The 13,084-nt window shown below is 42.2% G+C and overlaps 1 protein-coding gene and 1 non-coding gene across 2 annotated transcripts in view; one reads left to right on the top strand and one right to left on the bottom strand.

Moving 5' to 3' along the window:
- The window catches only part of LOC138199320 (partitioning defective 3 homolog), a 362,202-nt gene that overhangs the window by 70,532 nt on the left and 278,586 nt on the right, over positions 1 to 13,084 (top strand). The window lies entirely within an intron of this gene.
- On the bottom strand, positions 6,058 to 6,129 carry trnaw-cca (transfer RNA tryptophan (anticodon CCA)). The gene has a single exon. It is a non-coding gene; the product is annotated as a tRNA-Trp (tRNA).

Raw genomic sequence — 13,084 nt, 5'->3', positions numbered from 1 at the left:
TGACCCGCGGTGTGACTGAGAGACATTTCTCTCAGAGGTTAACTGTGGCCAAGTGCAGTGTGCACTCACGGCTTTCATCAGTTTCTCACTGTCAGGGTTTCCAATAAAAACTATTTTCATCAATTCCTCAATTATTTCTTTCATCAAAACATGCCAGGTTGTGACATCCCAGAGAGATATTTTAAACGTTTAGTTTCTCTTGTTATTTAAAACATAGAGATATTTAATTACAATAGAATAGAACAGAGAAAACCAGCAAATCATCACTTGTGAGAAGCTTTAACCATTAAATGAGCATGGCATATCTATTCTTTGGTTATTTTATATTATATTATTTTTTTATAAATCATGATCATTCTATCATGCAAAAGTTTTGTCAGTTAAAGCTATGAATGACATGAACATTAGTTTTGCCACCGATAAGATGTTCATCAGCTGTAAAAGCTTCTTATAAATCTTGAAAATGACCTTTGATTTACAATAGAAAATAGTAGCTTTTATCAGTTTTTAGAAACTACATCCTAGAATTGTTCAACTACTCTTTATGCATGGGAATGTTAAAGTCCAATTGACAAGTGAGTGTTATTAGAAGTCCCATTGAGTTCCACACGTCATCTGAGATCGGAGACATTTTGATGCTCATCCTCCAGTCTCCCATTTTCTTTCTGTCATTTTTTCTGATGACTGAAAAGATGGCAGAGAGAAAAAAAATAGAGGGTTGTCTTTGTCTGGGGATGCAGGGAATGGATCGGATGGGGGTGTCGGGTGGAGAAAAAAGGAGAGGTGGAGTTGTGTGTGTGTGTGTGTGTGTGTGTGTGTGTGTGTGTGTGTGTGTGTGTGTGTGTGTGTGTGTGTGTGTGTGAGCTGGAGGAGGTATCAACTTACCTCCCTCCCCCTTTGCCCCTCATGCTGTCTCCTGGTTTTATCAGTCCTCTGCACCTCCAAATTAAATTTGTCCTAAGATGGGAATGGTGGGGGTGGGAGGAGGGTGGAGGGGGTCTACGGAAGGAGGCCAGCCTGCTTTGCTTCATCAGAGCAGCAGGGGCCCCCGAAGAGCTGAGCTGGCCGCTTATGATGACAAGCCAGATGTAATCAGGGATCGGGCCAGGGCTCGAGCAAGCCTCTGTGTGTGTGTGTGTGTGTGTGTGTGTGTGTGTGTGTGTGTGTGTGTGTGTGTGTGTGTGTGTGTGTGTGTGTGTGTGTGTGTGTGTGTGTGTGTGAGGGTGAAAGGAGAAGCCTATCTTAGTGATAAACATAGTGTAGCATCAGCGGGGGCCCTCAGGCCGGACCACTTCCTGTCTGCTCCATGTGTCCACTCCCAGAGAATTGATTCATCTCTCCGGTGCAGGCTGACACCAGGAGGGACATGTCGGGCTGGAGTTTCCTGATTCAGTGCAAACTGCAGCGGATGGACAGCAGATGAAAGTTAAAAACATCCTCTCAGGAAACCTTGAATGAATCCTATCAAGTCACAACTGACAAGTTCTCTGTATCCTCTTGGTGCTCAGAAACTATGGGGAAGATTGCAGTGACAACCAACATACTCTGGCTATAGGGGAAACCCTATAAATATACATTGAATCTTGGCTTTAAGACTGTTAATCAAACAAAAAACTAGCAGTTTAAAGACGTCAGGTCTGGGAAAATTGCATTGGATATTTTTTTACTATTTATTTATAGATGTGACCCAAATTAAGTTCTAAATACTGCCAGGCCCTACAGATGCACAAAAATAAGATCAATGAGACAAGAAAAGACAAGCGAATAAGGCCTCCTTATTATTCTTAATCATATTTTATTCAGAAGGTTTTGTATAGTATACCTTGTTCCATAAACTTTCTTAATCAAAAGAAAACCAAAAAAGAAACAACAATGTGCTGTTTGAATTCACCACACTAACAAATGTCTGCTGTTAAGTATTTTCAGACATATAGTTAAGAGGTACATGAACAGCTTCAATAATAGATGATGTGTGTGTACCTGTTAACTGTGTTCACTTCAAACCTAAAATCAGAGATCTCCCTTTTAAGCAAAAGCTTGTATTTCGGTCCCTCTGATTGATCAATACAGACTGATCTCAATATTAATGTCTGACTTCAACTTGTAACGCTCTCTTTCCTCCAACATGTGCGTAAAACATATTTCAAGTCGCATCCGGAAAGGACATTTTTCACAGAGAATTAGTCACCCTGCACAAGGAGCACTGTTTACCCAAATGCATTTGGTTTTTAGCGTCTCCTCGTGAAGAGGCTCCGTCAGCTTCCGCCGGCTACTCAGGAGCTCTATTGTTTGCGGTCTTTTGGCACCACCTTACCAAGCAATCGCCGTGTGAATACTCAGTTTTTGCTTGGCATTTTGTTTCGTTCGCTCTTTTTTTGTTGATTGTTTACTCTGATGTCTCAGGGAAAAGGTCGATTCCCCACTGAGCCCACAGTGAAAAAAATAACCACGCCGTTTGAACTCTGCATCTGACAGCTACAAGTATCGTGCCTCCAATTTCCATCGTTGTACAGTGTAAAAGCAGACAAGAGGCTTTTGTGGGATGTGAATTCTTCAGCATAAAGGTTATTCTTAATTGAGAAAGCATCTATGAGCCCTTTGACAGTTTCAAAGCGTTCAGCTTGCTGTTGAGATAAGAGGCAACGTTACCCACTTTGAGATATGCAGTGTGTTGCTACAAAGAGTTATAATGAGGTGCTGGTATGCAAACACATGGCCTCTAGCACACACACACACACACACACACACACACACACACACACACACACACATACACACACACACACACACACACACACACACACAGATGCACAGCCCCAAACAAAAATGCAGCAAAATGCACACATAGTGACGCAGGCACACGCCTACAAAGTGAACACACACACACACACACACACACACACACACACACACACACACACACACACACACACACACACACACACACACACACACACACATATTCACTGGCTGGATCTACAATGGTCCTCATTGATGAATGGAAGGAGAGGCCCGGAGTGCGAGGCCTGGCCTGGCTGACTGATAGAGCCATTGATTCTGGCTCACACACACACACCCACACACACACACTCATTGTCTATCTACGATGTGACAATGCTTCTTTTCAGACCTCTTAATCGGCCCGACGTTGACTAATTGAATTCATTAACCGTCTGGCCGCCAGCGGCTCATTGTGCTCCCAGTTATTTACAGGTTCCATTTAAAAGCAACAATACAGAGGAAATGTCAGGTTATAGTTGGAATGACATTAAGTGAAAGCGCAGCCTGTGTGTGTCCACGTCTGTGTCTGTGTGTTCACATTAAGTGTTACATTTTAAATACCCACACGTACTGTTTAATAGCCATGAATGATTTAGAACGCAGCCTAAGAGGAGCACAGGAAAACCCCCGTTTGCTCCGACTGACTTTGTTTTATGGGCAGACGATGACAACGAAAATTAATCATAACCTACTTAACGTTCGGTGTGTGTGTGTGCGTGTTTAAGTGTGTGTGTGTGTGTGTGCGTGTCAGGTAGGGTTAACCAGCCTATAGGAGGAAGAGAACTCTGGGGAGGCTTTTATTCCAAGCCAAATAAAATCCTACATCAAGCATGGTTTCAAAAAGCGTCCCCGAGGCCTACTTAAGAAAATATCAACGCCCCGTATTCCAGATCAGGCGAGTTTTCAATTCTGGGAATGACTTTCCCTTCCCTCTGCCCCTGTTATTCCACAGACACTCTGTTTGGATACGTCAAGAAATCTGCTTTTCTTGCTCTCTTGTTAGTTTGTGTTGATTTATTGAATTAATTTAAGAAGTGTAACATTATGGAATAATACATTTGGGCCTCTCCGTGTAATGTCGCTGTGGACTTGTGTAGGTTTCCATTGCAATGCAGTTTCATAATGACCTCCCCTTAGTTTTACACACTGACCATGATCAGTGGTTATTAGATGAAAGAGTGTGTGTTTCATGTTCCAGTCAATCAAAAGCTGATGTTGCAGAATCTTAATTACTTTAGTAAGTTTAATTAGAGCGCTCAGATACTTTCTATTCATTCAATTCCAGATTTAATTTAGCTGTTATGTTTGCAGAGCACACTTATTTCATCTGTGTGTTCCGTCTGTCTCTGTCCGTCAGTCCTCCGAACACTTCAAGTGTTCGACAGTGTGTCCTGACCGTGCCACCGCCCGGCGCTCGCTTAATTTAGACTTCCTGATGATGCCGCTGTGCTCGCCTCACGTCACGCTTGTTTGACAGGGCAGCGGTGAATGGGGCCCAGGTGTGCGAAGGAGCTCTAACCACACGGCGGTAATGGTTTTTACTGCCAGACACACACACACACACACACACACACACACACACACACACACACACACACACACACACACACACACACACAGTCAGCGTCCTGTGTGTAAAGCTAAGGCCGAAGAAGACAAAACAGAATGGCCAGCTGACTTCCTTGTATTTCCTCACACACGTTTTTACAGGAAGTGCGTTAGCAGGCCAGGGAGGGTCAAACGGTTAACATGTTGGAGGTGATCACCTCGGGGTCAGGCTGGAGCGGGGCATGTCCAAGATGTGGATACAGAGGAAATGTAAGACTAGCAGGGGACAAAAGGAGGAGGCATGAAGAGAGCGACTCATGTTCCCATGAATTCTCTACTTTTGTGTATTTAGTGTCCAGAGATTTGTTTCCACCAAAGATGTGCTTGATGGGAAAAGAAAGGGGTGAAAAATATAAGTAGCTGCACACTTAAAGTGGAGGATAACAAGGCAGGTCCAAAGGCACATACATCTTGTCAGGCCCAATTAACTGCGGGAATGTGAGCTGAGCTCAGGGCTGCGAATCCTGCCCCTCAACGTCTCCTTGGAAATGCTCAGCGGAAGCCACGTGCATACAAAGGATTTTAGAGGTGAGGTGTTGTAACCGAATAACCCGCCTACGTGTAGGGCATTTGCCTAAAGCGGTAATTTAGATGATGGACTCAGACTGCTCGGGACAGTTGTGGCCATCTGTTATTAAGATTACAGGACAGTTTTACACCTCAGCGCCTGCTAGGTATGACTGTGAAAATGATTTTTGCACAAAGACTCACAAAAGAGCCGTGTGCCATAGACAAGAACAGGAGAGACAGTCAGAAAAAAACGCAGACATCTGTTCTTCCAGAGGAAATTATTTCAGCGAGACGTGATGCTGTTGTATTATTTTACTCTGGAGTGATGGACTCAGAATTAATGGAGGTTTTTACACGTTGACATGAAAGGCCTCGAATATTTCTTTCGTGGAAACATTCACTTTTTGTTGAGTGGGTTTTGATCTTTTTCTCAGCTTTGCATGTTTCATTGTGAGACATCTTTTTGGAAGACAGACATTGTTTGTGCGCCGCCACTCTGTCAGCTGGAGACCAATGGTGGACATGAGTTCCTTCCGTCATGAACTTGATGGTTGTATTTAAAGAGAGTGGTTTACTCTCGTCTGAAGTTGGCACCTGAAAGCTGTACGCTAACAGCCATTAAGCAAAGTAAGGAGAAGAAGAACACCTTGCGACCAGGCTCCTGAGCTTTAGATGTAAAACTGTGTGGTGCTGTGAGATTAGATTGCCAAACGGTGCAAACGGGAGGAACATGTGACCGCAGATGTCAAAACGTCCTGTGTGGAACACCATAAATAAATACAGATGAGGTGCAGTGCAAACTCAAGAGGCAAAGCTAACAGATCATCAGTCTACCACAGCTGAGCGCAGTCATCAGAGTGAAGCACCGAGCATATGGTCTGCTGGTCAACAATCAATGGCCAGACGAAGTGAGTTTGATGTTGGACGTGCGGCGCAAAAAACGACCTTCATTTCAAAGATGAAGTTCAAGACATGCTTTTATCAGCTCTGTCCAAGGACACTGTTTATGAAGTTGGATGTCATTTGTTGCATGCGGAGGTCTAAGCAGGGCGAAATGTTGTTGTGATGAAAGTTACATCACATGAACTATTGATGCTGCGGAAAGCATGAATACGTTATTGTGTTGATTCTCCAACAGGTTAGCGCCATGAAAAGATTTGACCCCGACGTGATTTGAACACGCAACCTTCTGATCTGGAGTCAGACGCGCTACCGTTGCGCCACGAGGTCCTCCTGCCATCAATTTATAACTTGTTATGATCAAACTTTTGAGGTCGGATAGGAGAGCAAAATTAACAAAATGAAAAACAAAAAACTTTTTTATGCAATTCCAAATAACCTTCTTAATACAGTATGTATTTGTTTGTTTGTTGTCTGAAAAAAATCAGACCCAACATTTTTATGAATCTACAGCCGCTCAAAGAAAAACACCAACTAATGCATGAGACCTTTTAGTAGTTCTCCTAATATATAAAGAAAAGGGCCATAACATTTTATAACCATAGTAAATAGCCTTTTCACCCTGTGTCCTAAGTTGACTGTTGTCAGGTTTATGGACTAACCCAGTCACATCTCAGACCACCCATCTGTTTACCAGACCGGACCAAACCGCAATGAGACATTATGATATAACAGCCTGGCTATATTAAACCATATTGACCAGCCATAGAGCTTTGCTGTCCTTCCAACCTCTCCCTTTTCAGTCAGGCCTCATCCTTAACGGGGTACACAACTACGAAATCTCTTTTTCTTTCCATCCTTCTCCTGTCTCGTGTCGTTTCTTTTTTCCCTTCCACTCGTTTTGTTGATCTTGTATAAGAGCTGCGGTGTTTTTCCCATCACGGTGCAGTCGGACAGTGGAGCATGTCTGCGGTCTGCCGTTCCATAAACCCTTACATTTGCCAGGCCAAGCACCATTTTCGGCTGCCGCTGCTTCCCTCTTACACACGCGCACTGCACATTATGATGTGTTAAATACATCCACCAGCTGTTTAACTATAACTGCCTGCTGCTGTCTGTAGAGAGAGCTCAGATGAGGCAGTTGAGATTTTACGCCACGGCTACTGATAGTTATTTGATTGCCACTATACGCTCCTGATAATGCTTAAAGCCAGAGGACGAATATGTATTTATAAAATGATTAGTAATACAGATTCCTCAATATGAATGTGTGACACACACACACACACACACACACACACACACACACACACACACACACACACACACACACACACACACACAAGCATCCCTCATAAACACTGGTCTTCCACTGTGTCCTTATGCAAAGTACCACATCAAAGGTAAACAGTCCATTCCAGTCGTAACCTCTCTGGAACAAATAGCTGGTTGCTGGAGGAGAGCTCACGTAAATACTCTATTAGAAGACCCAATTGTCTTACTGCCAGCGCAGGGACGGTGGCCCGGTCATCTAAATTGAGTCCTGAGTGGCATTCATCAGCGTCCATTGTCATTCTTCCCTCTGCCTCTCTCACCAGAGGTAATTGACTGGAGAATAATGCCGTCCGATCAGTCCACCTACGGAGAGACGAGCCGTGGATTGATTAGCTCCACGGCGGCGCACTGAGCCGCACAGTGACTGAGATATTGTTATTCTCCGATATGAAACAGCTCTAATGGAGCCGGACAAGGACTGATGATCAGAGGGGATGGAATGCATTAAGAAAAGCGCTTGAAATATTACGGCGACTCGTTTGTTTAAGAGGCACACTCTGCACAATGAAAAGGCTGAGCTTCTCAGTGTTGCTTGTCATATTCGGAGAGCAGGGATTCAGTAAGAGGGCTTCTTGGACTGACAGTCTGCCACGATATATTCTTATTGCTTATGGCACCTTGGTGACACCATAAACCAAATGTTAAAGCTGCACCAGACACACAGAGGTCCAAATGGCAGAGACTGTTTAAAAACTCTTAACCTTTATTATTCAGCTTCTCTGTAGGTTAGATGAATAGGATGTATGTTGATGTGTTTCCACATTTATAAGCCAGACTGCTTGTATCTTGTATTTTATCCATAATCAAAAATTAATAACTTTTGAGGCTGATGAGATGGGTTTATTCTATAAAAATCCACACAAGTCACTTTCACTTTACTGGCTGGATAAACAACTTTTGCAGTGTTCAGACCAGGTTAAAAGTGCCACGTGTGAATGAGTGTCTGTGTGTGTGAAACTCTATGTTCTGTCTCTCTGTTGTGATTGCTGTCTGAAATACACGAGTGACTGAGAGCTGTGTTTGTCCCTTGAGAATGTGTTGTACGTCTGCACATTCAAATCAAATCCTGGATGTGCACAGTTTACAAATCAACTGCATTTGTCTGCCCATAAACCTGCATGCATGACCATGCATGTGATACATATAGGCATTTGGATGCACCTTTCTCATGACATACACACTCACACACACTCACACACACACACACACACACACACACACACACACACACACACACACACACACACACACACACACACACACACACACACACAGCAGTATGACAGTTGAACTTGTTCAACTTGGCAGCGATGTCCTGCTTGATTTACGCTCAGAAATGACTTCCACACTTCAACCTGTGGCTCAAAGAGATTTTCAGAGTGTCTCAAGAAAAAATGTAGTTCATTTTAGTGACAGTACAAAGATTTGTCTCACTATTTACAAGTCATATACTTATATGGTGTACAACGTATCTGGAGTAAGACTTCATAGTTAGGCCACAATGAGTAACACATTACAAACAGAAGTATCAAACAGATGTGGTATATTGCTGGCTTGGTTTTGGACAGACGTGTGTCCACACTGGCATGCAGCCACGATATCATGATATTCAGATCAAACTGTGTGTTGGACATTAGCAAACATTCAAACTGTAAGTCAGCAGTGCCAACAGAAATTACTGCCTCTAAAATGTGTTTAATATTGATCATAATCTTTGCAATAAAATTTGATAACTCTTGAACAAGTCTTCTGTGTGCTGTCATAGGAAGATGTGATTTAACCCTCTGCCAGGCACACTTTAGTTTCTATTTACATTTGTTTTTCATTTGTCCTTGTCTACTTTACTTTATCTTGGTCTCAACTCATGGATTTGATTCATTCATCCCACTTAAAAACATGTTGAGCACTTTTGAGAGTACAGTAGTTTTCTGTATTAGCGCTCACATTTAGTTAACTTTTGTCCTTCAGTTGTTTTCTAATTTTCATGTTTAGTTAGAGTTACCAGTGCCAGGGGTGCTGCTGCTGGAGGACATCTTACAAGGTCTGAGTAGAAGATGTACTCCATAAAGTTAAGCAATTAAATACAGGAAGTGGCCAATCAGACTCTACCAAAAGCCTGCCACATTCTGGTGGGAAACTGGATTTCTTCGTTCAGATTTTTGTTTGTTTCTTGAGAATCTACTAGTTCTTGATATATTTTGATTTAGATAACATTCAAATAAGTTAGCCATTCCAGGATTAGTCCTGTTTTTGTTAGTTGTAGTTCAGTTGATAGTGTGGTGTTTGTGTTTTACCCTTTTTATTTCTAAATGGTCTAATCAGCCAGCATACAGTATATGTCCCCCTGTCTTGTTGGTTAGATCATTTGATTTTGGTCAATTTGTTGTGTTGATGTAGCCTGAGTTGAGTTGAGTTTCATAGATTCCTTTCGGAGCCCATAAATTTAGTTACACATTTTTGTAAATTGTTTCCTGTTTCTTTTTTTTTGGTAAATAAAACAATATATATTTTTTGTTTTAAATACCTGTGACTCCTTTTGCCTGCCAGCTTGGTTCCTTACAGAAAGTGTATCACATGAACTGTAATTGCACACTATCCTTAATATTAATGTGTTTCTTCATTTATTATGGTATTGGTGCATTTGTAGATCAAGCAATACACAAACTCGTGATTTTAATATTTTAAAGTCTTAAAAAAGTTTGCCCAGCTGTTACAGTTTTTCACAATTGCTAAGACACATTTCTTGAGACCTTCCATCCTTTTCTCAAAACTGTAAGCACAAAACACAATTTTCAAACTATGTTCACAAAACCTCTGACTCTTTTGCCAAAACTGAACTTTCGCCTCAAAACAGTTTCATCTGTCCTCAAAACCAAACTATGTTGTCAGATCATACTACAAGCCAGTCAGAATTAAAACACTACTGAGCAGTCATTACACACTGCATCAAAAAAATAAAAATAAAAACAATGTTCAGGGCATGTAGCTCCAGAAAATTGTTTTTGTTTACGATACAGTAAATTCAGTAAGAAATAAAGTTGTGGAAAAGGACAAAGAAAATATGTAAAGAAGAAGATGTTTGGTTGGAGGATACGATCAATGAAGCAAAGGCTGACACTCCTCATTACCTCCAAATTTTCAATATGTAACTCTGCTGTTTCTCACGCAGTTTACTGTAAAATTGTGCCTAACTAGGTGAACATTGTTTATGGTTTTGCCAAAAGAGTGTGTGACTCAAGAAATGGGTTCAGGCTACTGAGTGTTTGGTGTAGAAAAACTGTAAAAGGAAGGCAGAAAGCTCCTGGTGTGTTGAGCCCCCTGCACTATTTTCTTATCGGCCTCGTCTGATTCTTCCTGTTTGCGTGTCAGCTCCAGGGTTGGATGGTTTTTCCAAGGCTGCCTGAGAGAAGGAGAGAGAGAGAGAGAGAGAGAGAGAGAGACAAAGACAAAGTGAGAAGGAGAGAGTTTCTTGTGATGAAAGTGACAGTGACACTGGGCTTATTGCCTAGTCAAACACACCCAGCCGCTGCCACACGCAGCCTGACCCAGTAATAGAGGCCAATGAAATCTGCTCATTGGGAGCAGGGGACCCGATCGTCGGCGCGGTAACTGAGCCGAAACAGTCTCATTCTGCCGCTGTCATACACAGAAAATAGGCCGACTTCAGTCAGAGGCGCGTTAGGCCCCGTGAGGTCCCTGCCACTTCTCTGCTCCAGCTGCAGCGGCTTTGACACCGGGGATGAGAATTTATGCTTTTACATTCTGATACCCAAACGGATGCGACATGCAATTTCACCTGCAATGAACACAAACTGTGTTTTTATAGAGTTGTACTTTTCTCGCCTTGCTTAAAGTCAAAACCCGGCGTTCCTTTAGGGAGGGGAGGGGAGAGAGTAAAGTTGACAGAGATCCTAACAGACCTGCGTCCACCTCCTCGACAGCGGATGGTATTTTTCATTGTCTTCCTTTGTTTCCCACCCTGTAATCAGATTGTACTGTAATGAGGCTATAGGGGAAGAGGAGAACAATTATGTGTTTAAAATGAGCTCAGCTCCTCTGCGGAAAGCTTTCTTTTTTTTTTTTCTTTTACGTGTCTGTGGGAGATGCTGCCTGGAAACAGCCCAGCTTGCTCCCCGCAGGGTTGGAACACAGCTCTCTGATGATTGCTGTCTGATTGCAGATGATTTTGGACATACACATGATTTTGTGTCATTTTTCCAAACACTGCTAAAAACAATGATCTGACAAATTTAAGTCGCCTTTGTTTGGAAATCTCTATAGATCCAGGTCTGGAGGGGGTCATCCGTCTCCTCCATTGTAAATACCAAACCCAGTCACCATGAATGATACAGTGCGCCAGAGCACCTCATTCATCCCATTTCACAGGGTTGTTCATGTCACGGATTATGGTGAGCGTGGAGATGAGCCACCGTAGCCCTATCAAATGTCATCATCCAGTCATATCAGCCATGCCGGGTGTGTCTGTAAGTGTGTCTGTAAGTGTGTTGGGATGCACTAACTCTGCTGTCGCGATCCCCTGCAGTGCACTGCTAAAAGGATTTGCAAGCGGTCAAATGTGAACAATTCTTTGCAAATCAAATTGTGAGCAGGGCGAACATCTTTTTTTTTTTTTTTTTTTTTTAACTGCCTCACTTTTCTTTATGTCTGTCTGTGTATTGAACCATTATATCCCAGAAAGAGCTGCACATCATCAGCGAACTTTATTTGGCATGCTGGGATCCTTACTTTCACTACTGTGTCTGAAAAAGAGTAAATTAAACTTTATTTTCCTGGCTGAATTAAAAAGGCAGATGAAAGTAAACACAACAACAATGTTTTATGTCTGCTTCCTCCCTCCTCCTCCTCCTCCTCTGCCATCGAGCTTGCGTGTCTCGAGGGGTTTGGAGAGCCGAGGAAAACCCTCTTTTCTGGAACCTTATCTATCGCGCAGCTTGCCCTCATGCAAACACCCCACAAATGCCTCAAGACACACAAAAATTAACATAATTTCCAATTTGACATGCATTTTTTTTTCTTCAAGTTTTCTTTCTTTCTTTTTTTTTTAATTCATCTACCACTAATTTTACATTTACTGACTTTGACAGTGAGAAAGAGGCTGTTGTCGGCAGAGAGACGCTGCACAGGCTCTTGTTTTTACTGGAAATCATTTTAATATCAAGTTCAGATTCAGGTCTTTATGTTTACAGATCAGGGATTGCATTTCTAAAACGCTGATGTTTTAATGTGTTTACTTTAACTTTTATGATTGTATTCACTTGCAGTATTTTTTGGTCTATCCATTATTTGTATGATTTGGACCACGTTGCTTTGTGATTCTGCAAATTGATTGACTGATATACTGAAAAAGCCACAATATATACAACAAATTTGTCATAAAACTGTCAAGTATGTGTTTATACTGTAAATGATAGCCTATATTTTAGTAAATCATCAGTCAAATCAAGTCATCAACAACATCTATAAGTGTTCTTGTCTTAAGCAAAACTGATGTTGAACAATCCCAGATCATGGTACACCTGTTAGGCTTTTTCTGCCTATTTTACTACTCTTGTTATTTCATACTGTGGATACCACTACTTTGTTTTATTACACCCTTCACCACACATGTATTTAGTTTCTTGAAGCATTCATTTAATGCTTATCTTTATTCTTTTCCCCCTGCTGTCCTCACTATTGCACCGGATGTTTCACTCTCTATCTTTCTCTCAAGCGTTCCCTCCAATTCAGTCCCTGTTTTACTCGGTCTCATCTGTATTCTTGGTTCCATCACAATGCGGCTTTTTATTACCTCTCCTCTCCTCTCCTCTCCTCTCCTCTCCTCTCCTCTCCTCTCCTCTCCTCTCCTCTCCTCTCCTCTCCTCTCTTACTTTCAGTAAGTGATGCTGGGGTTGCCTGGATGCCTTGTTTTCTCCTCTCTGTATGAGGGGGG

Source organism: Embiotoca jacksoni, unplaced genomic scaffold (assembly GCF_022577435.1).
Source record: "Embiotoca jacksoni isolate LCO1_2020_lvr unplaced genomic scaffold, fEmbJac1.0.p SCAF_17, whole genome shotgun sequence".
In the NCBI taxonomy this organism is placed as follows: Eukaryota; Metazoa; Chordata; class Actinopteri; family Embiotocidae; genus Embiotoca; species Embiotoca jacksoni.
The sequence above is the reverse complement of the archived record's forward strand: the minus strand, read 5'-3'. Positions and strand labels throughout refer to the sequence as shown.